This window comes from Muscardinus avellanarius (genome assembly GCF_963383645.1).
Source record: "Muscardinus avellanarius genome assembly, chromosome: 1".
NCBI lineage: Eukaryota > Metazoa > Chordata > Mammalia > Rodentia > Gliridae > Muscardinus > Muscardinus avellanarius.
In genome coordinates, this window is record NC_137786.1 from 7,744,608 (window position 1) to 7,758,747 (window position 14,140).

The following is a 14,140-nucleotide window of genomic DNA, read 5'->3' on the forward strand; positions in this document are numbered from 1 at the left end:
GTGTGTGCATGCATGTGCATGTGTGTATGTGTGCATGTGTATTACTGGGGATTCAACTCAGAGGTACTCTACTACCTCCAAGCTCATCTCTAGCCCTATTTTATTTTTTTTATTTTGAAACAAGGTCTCACTAGGTTGATGATATTCTCACTAGTTGCTTCGGCTGTCCTCAAAAATACAATTCTCCTGTCTCGGCCTCTAGAATACTGGCATCACAGACATGCACCACCACACTCGGCACTGAAAGGATATTTAAGGGAACACAGTACACTGTGGGAAACACAAGTTCGGCATTCATATAAAGAAAAGTCCAGAGGTAGCACGTAAATTTTGAAACAGTTGAAATCATAAATGTGGTTGGTATTCGCCACAGGGAAGAAAAAGCAGGAAAACTGGAAAGAAAGTGGTCTGTTAAAAGATAGTAACCAAACAAGTCAACACAAAAAAAAAAAAGAGAAAAGGGAACAGACAGGACAATCAGAAACTGTGGCGACTTGGGGTAAATTCGGTTGGAATATAGAAGTAACACATTTTAAAAGGTAGGTGCATCCCAATGAGGCCGAGCACAGACAGAGCGGTGACTCCAGCCACCAGAGCATCTCTGGTCAGCTTGGAGGGCACAGTTTCAGCAGAACAAGACAAGAATCCAGAGAGAAAAAGAAGAAGGAAGGAATGGCTGGAGGGAAGGGCCTAGCGCCTGAGCAGCTCAGTGTGGTACTCTGTGACCAAGGGAAAAGTAGAGAATCAGATGAGCACCAAATACAGACATTAGGAAATTGCTCCTCTACTTTTTCGGTGCAATTAAATTATACGTTACAGTGAGATTCCAAGTGACACAAACATGCATGCACCAAGTGCTGGGTTGTGTCTCAGTACCCGCTCTCCCTTCCTCCCTCCACACACGGTAATGACATTGGTAGTGAAGCCTCCTATGGACATAACGTTGTTTGAATTGCTTCCTTCTCCCCCACTTCCAGCCCCCAACCCCCTTCCTCTATTTTATTATTTTCTTCCTCATCTGACTGAAGTCCCTTTTGCTTTCTATTTTTGTTCTAGCTCCCACATAAGAGCTACACAAAACCATTCAGTCTAAGTGAGACTGGCTGATCTCACTTAGCATAAGAGTCTCTAGTTCCATCTATTTTCCTGCATGTAACTTAATGTTCTTTATGGCTGAGTAAAAGACCATTGTGTGTACATGCCACGTTTCCATTATCCACTGTCTGCTGATGGACACCTAGATTAGCTCCATCATTTGGTTGCTGTGAACTGTGCTGCTATAATAATGGATATGCAGGTATCATTATAGTATTCTGATTTTAATTCCTTTGAAAAAGTGCTAGGGAGTGGTGTAGCTACATCGCATGCCAGTTTCATTCCTAGTATTTTGAGGAAGAAGTAAGAAAAACTTTAAGATAGAGAAAGCATATTGGTAATATTTGAACATCCCCTCTAAAATTCATGTTGAATCTTACTGGCAATTCTGGGGCAAGAGGAATAGGGCATTTAAGATGTGCCGGATGAAGGTCTTCTGAGAGATAAAGAAAGGATGCTGGGGATTTCAAAGAGTATGGGGACAGGGCGTGTAGCTCAGTGACAGCACGTGCTTAGCATGTATGAGGACCCAGGTTGGATCCCGAAAAGAAGGAAGGAAGGAAGGAAGGAAGGAAGGAAGGAAAAAGAAAACTCATGAATCTCATAGGAATTGACCCAACATCAACAAAAGTGACTAGATGTACGGGTCCAGCTGGGTTTTAAGTCTCTTGTTCATTTGATATTTATTAAGTGTTAAATACATACCCAGCTCTCTAAGCATGTATCAACTATAGGGGAGATATACAAAAGCATAGTGTAGAACGGGGGCTAAAAACCCCAGAGCAACTAGAAGTTTGGGGTCCTTCATAATGCAAGGGATTCTCGAATGCAGCCATCGCCTGAAACACTCAGGCTGGGCAGAAACGCAAATGAAGGGGCAGCCATCCATGACAAGGCATGAGTTTGGTTTCTGTGGGAGCAAGAGAGACGCTGAAGATGATGGGGAGGTGGAATGGAAAAGAAAACAGGGAGCCAGAGGTCAGGGCGCAGAAGATTGTAATCAACAATGCATGCCCAAGTATTGCTTTTGTGGGTGATAAAATGAGAATTATGATGTCACTCGTGAGGAAGGAGTCATAGTCTGCCAAACTGGAAGCCACTCTAGAACTAAACCTGTGGCTAAAGACATGAAGTTGCCCATTTTTCCTTATCATCCTGGCTTGAGACTTCAGACATGGAACTTCATCAAATAGCTTAGCTTAAAAATACATGTGTTTCAAATATAACTTAGTTCTATTAATACCAAGGAGGTTTGGGACACCCAGACGTCATTACACCCTCATGTCAAAACAAACCAGCAAGCTGGATATGGGGGTGCATGCCTAGAATTCCAGTATTTGCAAGGCTGAGACAGGAGGATGGCAGGCTCAAGCCAGCCTCAGCAATTTAGTGAGGACATCAACAACTTAACAAAACTCTGTTTCCAAATAAAAAACAAAACAAGGCTATAGGTGTAGTCAGAGGTTGAATGTCCCTTGGTTCAATCCCCAGTGACACCTAAAAAACAAATAAATAAATGGCCCAGGAATGATGAGGATAAACTGGGAGGAGGAGGCTGAAAGTAATAATGAAGCATCAGTCCCCGCCAGCTCCAGGGAAGGCATGATGCCAGTGCTTACACCCAGGCCTGCCATCTGAAGCAATATCTCCAACACATGTGCCTACACTGGGCAGCATAGCACAGAGAGAGAGACAGAGTAGAGCACTGTCCTGTCTTCACCTCCCAGACTGAGCTCTAGTCAATGACAGCCTAAACACTCAGCCTTTTCTTATCCATAGTTTTCCAATGAGCCAGGTCCAAGCCAACAGAGATGCCCCTCCCATCAACTATCATTAGTCAAATTTACATCACTGTGATAAAATACCTGAGATAATCAACCTCCAAGGAAGAAAGCTATGCCTTGGGTGATGCTTCAGAGGTGTCCATCTATGGCCACGTGTTCCCACTGCCTTGAACCTGTGGCTGCACTGCGCCTCATGGTACAGGGAGGTGACCGAGGAGGTTTATTCACCTCATGACTAACAGGAGTTAAAAGGGGCCCAGAATCCCAATATCCCCTTCAGGGGCACATTCCCGGTAACCTAATTTCCTTCCACTAGGCCCTATCTCCTAAACATTTTACCACCTCTGAATCATGCCATAGACTGGGGAACAAGCCTGCCACACATGGGCCTTAGAGGACATACAAGATCAAAACTAGTCTAACTCTGAAGGGAGTTATCCAGACCCACATCCATGTGGAACCTCCCTTTGGATTCTGGTTTGGATTTGGACTGTACTCCTCACAGGCTCGTGTGTTAAAGGCTTGTAGCCCAGAGATGAGACTTAGCAAAGTGACCGGTTCTGGAGCGCTATGACTTCACTAATGGTTTAATGGGCTGGTAGCTGACTGGACTTCTGGAAGGTGGTGGAAGGTGTGAGCAGGGGGGCGTGGCTGGGGAGGTGGTTTCCTGAGGGTGTGCCCTTGAGGGCTCTATCTTGTCCCATCAACTCCCCACCCAGGCTGCCGTGAGCGGAGCACTTCGCCTCCACTGCGCCCTTCCACTATTCTGCCTCACTTCACGTCCAAAGCAATGGAGCCAGCCCACCATGGACTGGGCCTCTGAAGCCATGAGCCAAGGCCATTCCTTCCTCTTCCAAGCTGTGCTTGTCAGGTGTTTTGGTCACAATGAAGAAAAGATGACGGCACCACATTTTGTTTACAATAAGACACCCATCCTTGAATGAAAGACAAAAAAATTACACAGGTGCCTGAAACTTTGTTTCCTTGGGATTTGGAAGGAGGAGGCCATGTCACATTAAAGAGTAGTTAAAATGGAACAGAACCGTTAATACAGAACAGGGATGAAATGACATCTTTGCCATTTTAAATTTAGGAAAGCCCACCAAGTGAAGATAATTCATTCTTAGAGGTTTATAATTTTCAGGCTATCACATAATTTTATTTAAACTAAAGGTGCTTTAAACTGCCATCGTGGTAGGGTGGCAGGGAAGGGCATTTGCAGTCTTCATGTAGAGAGGCACAGGTGTTGGTGAACATCCACCATGCAGGGCCCACTTCTTGAAGAGGCTCCCCCTGACTAGGCTCAGCTCTGAACAGCAGGCCCTCCTTTCTGAATTCTGCAGTCCCATATTTCAGTGTCTCATGGAGCTCTACCTGGGTAAAGTGTTTATGCCAAGGCTGTTGGTATTCAATCTCAGCACGATGGACATGCCAGCAAGATAACCCTTTGTCCTGGGGGCTCTAGTGTGTGTTTATAGCATCTCTGACTAATGCTTTTTAGTAGCCAATAGTACTTCCCGGATTTTTTTTTTCTGCCAACCAAAAAATATCCCCAGACATGGCCAAAGTACTCCTTGTTGAGAACCTCTGATTTATATGTATCGAAATATCTCTCCCACTTGAAAAATTAAGCTATCCTCACTTTGAGAGACTATTCAAAATATGCTTATATAAATTGCCCAACTAAAATTTACATTGAGTCATTTCAGCAAAATTTAAGTCAAAGTCATGTTAATTATAACTATTTGCAACATTTCAGGAATGCAGCAAAAGATAAATTTCGATAAAAGTTTTTCTAGTGCCAGCCTGCCATCTCTGGAAAAATGAAAATATATTAGGAAAGTTAATATAAATGATTTTGCTAGGATGAAGACTTGCTGCAAAAGGCCAATTTGGGCTACAAAATCCAAGCATGTTTTTAACAGCTACTTCCAAATCCCTGAAGGGTTCTTTTTAGTTTTCTGATGTGGGAGGATCGTTCTATAAGTTTGATCTAAATAAGCACAACTCTGTACATAAGTGTTTGCACAATAAATAACATTTCTCATTCCCACCCACACTACTACTGAATAGGCTTTGGGGACAGAAAATAACTGTTCTCTTTTATAAAATAAAAATGCTGTCAGATAAAAAAGAAATCAAAAGAATGAAAGCTCACACAAGGAGCTTTTCTTAGGGAACAGTGTCTAACCAGTTATTAATAAAAACAGATCCAACATAAGCTTAATGTACTGTTTTTTAGAAGTCTGAGCTATTTTGCACCACATTGTAGAGTTAGACAGGGCTGGATCTACTGGCACAATTCAGAGACACAAAACTACTCTCGGTCCATCTCCCATGGGCAGCATGGAGAGCTTCACTGGTGAGAAGATGCAGAAGTTAGCCAACCCTGCAGCTGATCTCAGAGAGGACTCAGGAAAGCACTCCCCATCCTGCCCAAAGTAGAGCCACCCTAAGTGCCCAAGTACTGAAGCCAGTGGTGGCAACTGTTAGTGCAACTCTGTCTCATAATTACAAAAAGCTACAATTTACTATCACATCAAAAACACAAAGGGGCCAGGTGCAATGGCACATGCCTGTGATCCCAGATAGCGGGGATGCTACAGCAGGAGGATTGCAAGTTTGAGGCCAATTCTCACAACTTACTGAGGCCCTGTCTCAAAGTAAAATGTAAGTTTGGAATCAACTAATATGCCCACCAATGAATGAATAGATGAAGAAAATGGTGTGTGTGTGTGTGTGTGTGTGTGTGTGTGTGTGTGTGTGTGTAAAATGGAATATTAGGCAACCATAAAAAGAATGAAATCCTATCATTTGCAATAACAATAGATGATGTTCATTATTTTAAGTTAAATAAACCAGAAACAGAAAGGCAGAGACCACATATGTTCTCACTCACTGCAGGAAACCAAAGTCAATCCTAGAGAAGAATGTGGTCGAATCAGGGGCACTAGAGCCTGGGAGGGGAGGGGAAGAGGAAATCAAAAGAGGTTAAATAAGGGGCACTAAAAGACTGTGTGGAATTAATTCTGATTTTCTGTAGCAACTAGGATAAGGATTATATGTTCAAATTATGGTAATTTTTTTCAAAATAATTAGAAAAAACAAGCAGAAGAGCTACCAAAACATAGAAATGACTAAGATTTGAGGAGCTAACAGTGCTTATTACCATAATTTGATCATTACAGATTGTGTACATGTAGCAAATCTTTTACTGTAATTCATAGATAAGTACAAATATTATGTCTCAATAAAAGTTAATTTAGGTAACACAAAAAGGGAGACTGGGAATATAGTTCAGTGCACAGCATCACTGGGTTTAATCAGTCCTACTACAAAAAACAACAACAAAAACAAATTGAAACACAGAGGTCCAGGATTTGTAGGAGGCGAAGGCCAGTGCTTGTGAAACGTAGTTTGCATTTGATCTCTCCCTTTTTTGGCCCAGGAAAACGGTGAACTGCTCACCCAGAGACTAAGTCTCTGCACAAAACGAAGGCAACAGCACCACCAAATAACCTTTCCCCACCCAAGCAGATACCCTAGTCTGCTCCTGGCACCCCTGGCACAGCCACACCTGGATGGGGTGCACTGTGCCACTGTCAGTTCTGGCAGAGGAACCACCTGCCCCACTGGAAACCCTCTGGGGCCACCCCTGCTCTCCAAAGTCAACCCTTTCACCAACAGCCAGCTCCTCCTAATTGCATTTCCACCATGTACCCTGCAGAGCCGTCCCTCCAGGCCCTCGAACCAGCTGGGTTCCTCTAGGAAACCTTGCACCCTCATTTGCATATTGCTGATGCAGGTGGGCCAGGCACCCACTAGGTCTCAAGGTTCTGCCTGCCATCTCCACAGTCAGCTGCCCACTACAGCCACGACAGCAGCTTCTTCCCAGCAGCCCCAAGGAACATCTCCAATGCTACCACTCAACTGAGGTTGCAGGGCCTCTTCATATAACCTATATGTTTCTTAGTTTAGCCTTCTCCTTTGTATTGTAAGCAACTATGTTGAACACACAGCTCAAGTGCCAAGTGTATGCGCTCCAACATGCTGACTGGGTCCCATGGATGAATCAGGAATACCAGAGCCAATGTCCCAGTTGGCATTTATAATCATTGCCTATTCCTTGCCACTGAGCAAGCCTCACAGTGAGGGTGCTTAGACCCTCCTCAGTGTAGATAAGACAAGAAATGGATCAATGAAGTCAGATAGGGTGGTCCACACCCGCAAATCCCAGTACCTGGGAGGCTGAAACAGGAGGATCAGAGGTCCAAGGCCAGCCTCAGCAACATAGCAAGATTCTCAGCAACTTAGTGAAATCTTATTTCAAAATAAAATTTGAAATAGGGCTGGGCATTTTCCAGTAGAGGAAGAAGGAGGAAGAGGAGGAGAGGAAGGAGGAGGAGGAGGAGGAGGAGGAGGAGGAGGAGGAGGAGGAGGAGGAATAATGAGTCAATGACTCATAGCATCTGGCATGTAAAGAGTGAGGTCAACACTATCCAGTCCTCCTCATATTAGGGCAGATATAAGATGAAACGGAGGTCAAATGGCTGAGACCGGGTGGGAGTGGCAGTCCACATCCACTCCACTTCTGCTCCCCCAGCTTTGTGTTGCCTCCTGTTCAAACTTGCAAAACCACACACTTAGGACAACAAGATGAGATGCGCTGAGTCACCCAGGGACGCGGTCATGCCTCCAGAGCAAATACTAAGAGACGGACCCAAAGTACAGAAAGGATCGGTAAGCCAGCCAGCCATATGGAGGGCTTTCTTCTGAAGATACTGCACCCCAAGACAGTGGGGCCAGGACAGATGAGACCACAGCCTCGGTGCTTCTAGTCACAGATTTTAATAATGAAACAAGCTAAGATCTACCTTTTGATACACACAAAACAGAAGCAGGAACGAAGTCTCTGAATAAGGAGGAATTCCCTCTGGATGGAGGCAGCTGGATTATGAAGGTGTTGGAGTTAGAATACTCAATGAAGGAAGAATAAAAGATGTAGCTGGGCATGGTGGCGCATGCTTGTAATCTCAGCATTTGGGAGCCTGAGACTGGAGGACCACAGGTTTATCTATTTAGTGAGGCCCTCCACAACTTAGTGAGACCTTGTTTCAAAATAAAGAATAAAAACTGAGGCTGGGTAGGTAGGAGCTGGGTTCCATCCCCAGTACCACCAAAAAAAAAAAAAAAAAGGAATAAAGTATGATTCAGGACAGTCCAAGTCTGTGGTGTGCTTCGGTGAGTAGCATACGCTGAATGAGCCTACCCTCTGCTTAGTTGTCTTTTGGGTTTCTTTGTTTTTTTTTCCTTTTGAAACTAGAGGCTGAAGGAGCCTATTCTCTTTCCTTGCAGAGGTATCAGATATTCTAGGTACTGAGCAGGAAAAGGGATTATATGAAAAATCAATAAAACAATAAGCTAAGTTAATGCACAGTGTTCAAGCAAGTAGAGTTTTCTCATATTTTCAAAAGCAATAACAACAACACTATATTTGGGGGGAAAGAGTGAAATTAAAGTTTTCTTATTATATTGAAACTATAAAGAGGAATTGATATGTTCACAAATAATAGTGCATCTTTATCTCTCATGTAGAGCTTTTTTTTTAATTAGGTCCTTTTTATATTAGTGTGTGTATTGGGGGAAGATACTGGGAAACATTCTACCTCTGACCTACATCCCCACTCTATTTTATGTCATTGTGTATAGGAGGGTTGTACAATGCTAGATGAAACCCAGGTGGGTTTTACCTTATACTAAAATACACTCTCAGCCCTAGTTTTTGGAAACTGGGTCTGGCTAAGTTTCTGAGTGCCTGGCTAAATTGCTGAGGTTGGCTTGACCCTGCCATCCTCCCATCTCAGCCTCCCAAGTGCTGGATTATTAGCATGTGCCAGATTGCCCAGCCCTTCTTATATTATTTTAACCCAGGTACGTTAATTGCCCAGTGTCAAACAAAGGTAGTTCATTGTGAATGAATTACTAAACACTGATAGGAAGGAGTTAATGAATACACTGATCACCCTTAAGTAGAGAAACGGAACTGGTTGCCACCTTCAGTAACAGAGGAAGAAATCATCTTGGGTACCCATAGTTTCCATCATATCTGGACTCAGATGAGGTGGAATTTTATGGCTATATAAAGTGACCTCATGGTATAAAATGGGGAAAAGGCAAACATTAAGCTATTTTATACATTTCAGTAATGGTTCGGCTTCAGTGACCTTATTTTATATCTCTCTTCAAAGGGAACTGTTATTACGATTTGGCCTTCTTCTTCTTGTTTAGCTCCAGGTCGCCCGGAGGAAAGATAAAAATAAATGAGGTCCATTAGATAAAATTATTATTTACACAGAGGCAATATTAATTTTATCTGTCAGCAGGTTTTATAACAAAGTGAGAGTTCTTTCACATTACTTGTATGTAAGTTACATTGACAAAAGCCCTTTGTAAGAAAGAAAGAGGGGTAAAAATCTTAAATAATGGGACCTTGAAGGCCACGTAACTCTACGGGCAAGTTCTAAAGGACTTACATAGACACGTCTCCTCAGGCAGAAAACTCCTATGGGCACAGTAAAGTCATCAAGTTGTAAATGAGTCCTGTAGTGTCAAATTGGGAGTCGTGGCCCTCATATTTTTCTGTTCAGAGGGACAGCGTTGGAAGCGCCATTTTCCTCTTCTCAATCGCAAGGTGAGATGTTTATGCCAATACACAAAGCGCATGCCCCATGGTTAGGGGAGAGAGCGCCCTCCTGTGGGCCTCGCTCGATCAACCGCGCTGGTCACCTCCTGATTGTCAAATCCGAGGAGCTCCAGCCAGGGGACATCTCCTTGGCACTGGTGACCAGTCGCCCTTTCTCTTGTCTACCTCCAGAAATCTCCCCTTCCCTGGTTTCTGCAACAGCCCAATCTTTCTGTACCCCTACCACAACAGAATTCTCACTCCTCAGTCTTCCCCCTAAACAAAGGTACACGCCAGTCTCTTCCAAACCTTCATTATTTTCTTCAGTGGACACACTTGCAGACTTCTGTGTGTAATATAGACTCAAACTTCAAAGTACAAGTGTCCAGGCAAATAGTGCAGAATCACGTGCCCCACTGGGGACCTCGGGGTCCGCTTTCCCCAACCTTCTCCTTCACGTCTAATGACCTCTCATGGCCAACTGCACCATGAACACAGACATCCCACCCATGAACAAAGAAGCCATTCTCCATGCTCTCTCCTTCTTCCTCCTCCGCCATTTCACCTCCCGTGTTGTCCCTGAAAGTCCTGAAAAGTCTCCTCTATCCACATGCAGAACACACAGCCTCTTCTCCACTCTGTCCAAGTGCCTCTATTTCCTGGCTTTGCAATTTCAGCTGCCTGTGTGGGTTTCCCTTGCTCACCCTCAAGACCTGACCCTTAATATCACCTACTGCTGAGCCACCTACTTTCCTCCCACTTTCCCCGTCCGCACTGGGCCTCAATGGACATCCGCACTCATCTCTGTCATGCCCTCAGCACCTGGAACTGCGATTACCTGGGTATCCACTTTATTCTAAAATGGACTGTGAAATCGCACAAACAATCGAGAGCAGAGAACTAATGAGGAAAAAATGCAAATCCACCGGCACACCTCTTTACCTTCCTCACAATGCACATGCTCTCATTAAAACGCCAGGCACGTCTCCTTTCTTCTATGACTCTGCCATCCATTGTCACAGATGTTTTATCCCTCTATTAAAATTCTCTGAACATCTGGTCCAAATACATGAATTCCCATGGTTTTGAGAAATGTCCTTTCCAAATGTCATAATTTTCCAATTAATGGTCAAAGGGATGAAGGGATTATTATAGGCAGGCAAGCTAAAAAGGAAGTCTCCTGGGCCTGAGGACATGGAGCAGATGCAAGCAAGAGGCAAGGGCGGGACTGTGAGGGGCTGGGCGGCTGGTCCTCGGAAAACAGCAGGGACAAAAAAGAGAAATCTCACAATACACAGGGGAAGTAAAGAGATTAAATTAATTATCTACTTTTAAAATATAGATGTCATGAAATATAATCATGTAAATTTACAAATAATAGATTGCTAATAAATGCACTTAGAAAAAGCAGCTTATTTAGTGAAAAGGCCCCTGGCTTAGTTGTTTCAGATTCTAGCTAGGAATGATATTATGTGCCTCTGAAGATGTTTCTCAGACCTCATGCACCATGTGTGACCAAGCTAAAACACTAGGGCTCATTCAGATCTGCCACAATCTTTTACTTTTTTTAAAAAAAAATCAAACTTCAAGGACAAAAATGTTTTTTTTTTTGGTATGATAAAAACATGAATAATAAATCCATACTAAAATGAAAATTTCTGGGACTTGCATCAAAATCAAAGATTCTACTAAATACGTAATATAAGAAATTACAAAGTAGATTATGTAAAAAGTTCATTCAGTACATTTTCTTGAAGTAAACTTATAACATATATATTATCATTTATCCTTATTTTATTGCTATGAAGACAAGACCCAATGAGGATCTACAGGTTAAATGAAAGATTTAAAAATTTTAACACATGAGTCTCTGATCCAAAAGCTAGGATCATCTTGCTTTCTGGAAAGTATATATTTTATTTCTGCAATGAGTACTTATTAATTAGCAATTTGGAGTACTTTTATACAAACTGATCTTCTAGCTGAAGAAATAAAGCAATGATCTAGTTCTGCTTCCACCGACGTCCCAATGAACATGTGTTTCTGTGGGATGGAAATTCACTGGGTAACTAGCTGCAGGATCACCGACTCCCAGCCAGAGAACTTAGTGACAGAGACTTAACCCAGCAAAGCCTGAAAGAGCATCACCCCTTGGAGCACTCTGCAATGACCACCTAGGTGCACCGTGTCCTTCTCTGTCCACCTTCTAACACATTGAGGGGTGGGGAGTCTCACTCAGTGTCGTGACACTGAATTACATCTTTTGGCTGACAGATATAAATTTACATTTCAATCCCATCCTATGCCTCAAACTACAACTTCAGTCTACTTCTTCACTTCGACTTGAGACAAAAAGAATTACCTTGAAATTAACATGGACCAAAGGAACCTGAGGTCCCTTCCCCCACTCTACTTCCTGCCCGAGTCTCTCCTATCACAGCCGGGGTCAATTTTTATTTCTTTAATTTCCCTACAAGACACTGTAACCCATCAGTAAACTCTGCAAGTTTTCCTAGGCCTCTTCTTCACCCTGCCCAGCAACACAGCTGCACACACACAACCTGCCCTCTGTCCTGAGCACCCACAGGGCCACCACCTCGTGAAACAAGGCTACACTGGCCGGTGCTTGTCTTTGGTATTTTACGAGGTCCTCTTTGGTGTCTCCTTCCTATTACTCAGGATTCGCTCAAATGTCACTTCCCTAGAAAAGTCTCCTCCGCGAGGACAGCTAAGGAGCTGCCTTTTATGCCCACCATGATTCTGTGATCATACCCTCTTCTTTGAATCACTTAAAACCACTTGAAAGAGCTCCATTAATTATTTGTAGTTATTTTTGCATTTATTTAAATCCTGTCCTGTGAGATTTATTAAAAGAAGGGTCCATATTTGCTTCAATTTCTCCTTTTAAGCCCTACATATATTAAAATGTGATGTTATTCACCTTAAATACACACAATGAACATTACTGTGATAAAGAAAAAAAAAAAGAAATATCCCATAGCCAACTGTGGAAAGAAAGCAATTGAGGCTGGGAGCCTCTTTGATGAGAACAGAATGAGATACGCTGGGGAGGTCACGGACAATGAAGTATTTCCCAGGGCCTTTATCCTCCGGCATCTCGACTCTACTGGGCAAACACCGTGCTTTAACGAGATGAGTGCCAGGTTTAGGTTATGATACTTAATGATGTGTTTTCTTATAACCTGTCTAACCCACTAGAATTCAAACAGCTGGAGAACAGAGACTTAATTTGTTCTCTGGTGATCCCCAGGGTCTATGATATAACAGGACACATCTAAGTTTTGTGGGCTGATCAATTAGATATGAAAAGGGGGAGAAATCAAGTCAGCCTTTGTCTAGATGATGGATAAATTTTCTGTGAAGGCCTAGATACTCTCTACTCGATGAAAGCAAACAATCAACACCCAATTTATTTTGGCCAAAGAGTAGCATTTATGGAGAATTTCACAGGAGCCTCTATGGAAGACTACCAGTTGGCTTGCAGACAGCTTAACTGGTGAGACCTTAGAAGGGTAAGTCAATGAAGACCTTGACTCAGCTGCCACGAAAGCATGTAAGGATCAGCATGGGATGTGATGCTACGACACGGACACACCTGGGAGCATACGGCATCTCGCTTTTCAGGTCATTAGCCTGGAGTGTGGAAAGGTCACTGGGGACATTTTAATCGGAGCTGAAAAGGAACCCCCAAGTGGTTTCCCTTCTGAGCTTCCAAATATTAATAGCTATGCAGGGGTGAGTAGGTTAGTGAAAATACAGAAAAGAACAATCCCTGTGCATAAATTCAGCCAAAGGGACGACACATTGCAATAATTTTGCAAATAGCCCCTAAGCAGTGCAGGGGTTGAACCCTGTCAGCTTTTGCTCTTGACAGGCTGAGAACCATCCCTGGGGCTCCTCAAGCCACACAGCTCTGCCTCTGGCACCCCCGCAAGCAGGACAGCACTGCACAGAGAGAAGGACCCCGGGGCCTAGAACAAACGCTGGAGTCCACACTCACCTCCGACATTATCCAGCCTCAGTTTATATCACCTATAATACAGAGATTAAAAACCACACTTCAAAATTGTATGGGTTAGTTTGAAAAAACATTGGCTACTTTCTGGCAATTAGGAAGCTTCCTTTAGAAGCTTTGAGTAGCCCAGCTTGCTGGTGCATGCCTGTAATCTCAACACTTGGAAGGCTGAGATAGGAGGATGGCACGTTCAAAAGCACCCTCAGCAACTTAGGGAGGCTTTCGGAAACTCAGCAAGACAATAAAATATCAGATGCTTTTTCTAATATACAGAAGCTAAGGGGGGAAAGGGTCATAGGAGGAACTCTAGACAAAGAAGGGAAAGCATACATGAGGTGAATGCAAGAGGAGAAGAGGGAAGTTCCCTAATGTGCATGATGTATATTCACACACATATCAGGTCAATCACTAAGCCAAACATGAGAAGGAGGGAGGGGGAGGGAATAGGGTGGGAACTGGGGAAGGCCAATTGGGTGATGTGTGCATGTATGCCTCCACCATCTTGTACCCCATTAAGAGGCATAACTACAATGTACCAATAAA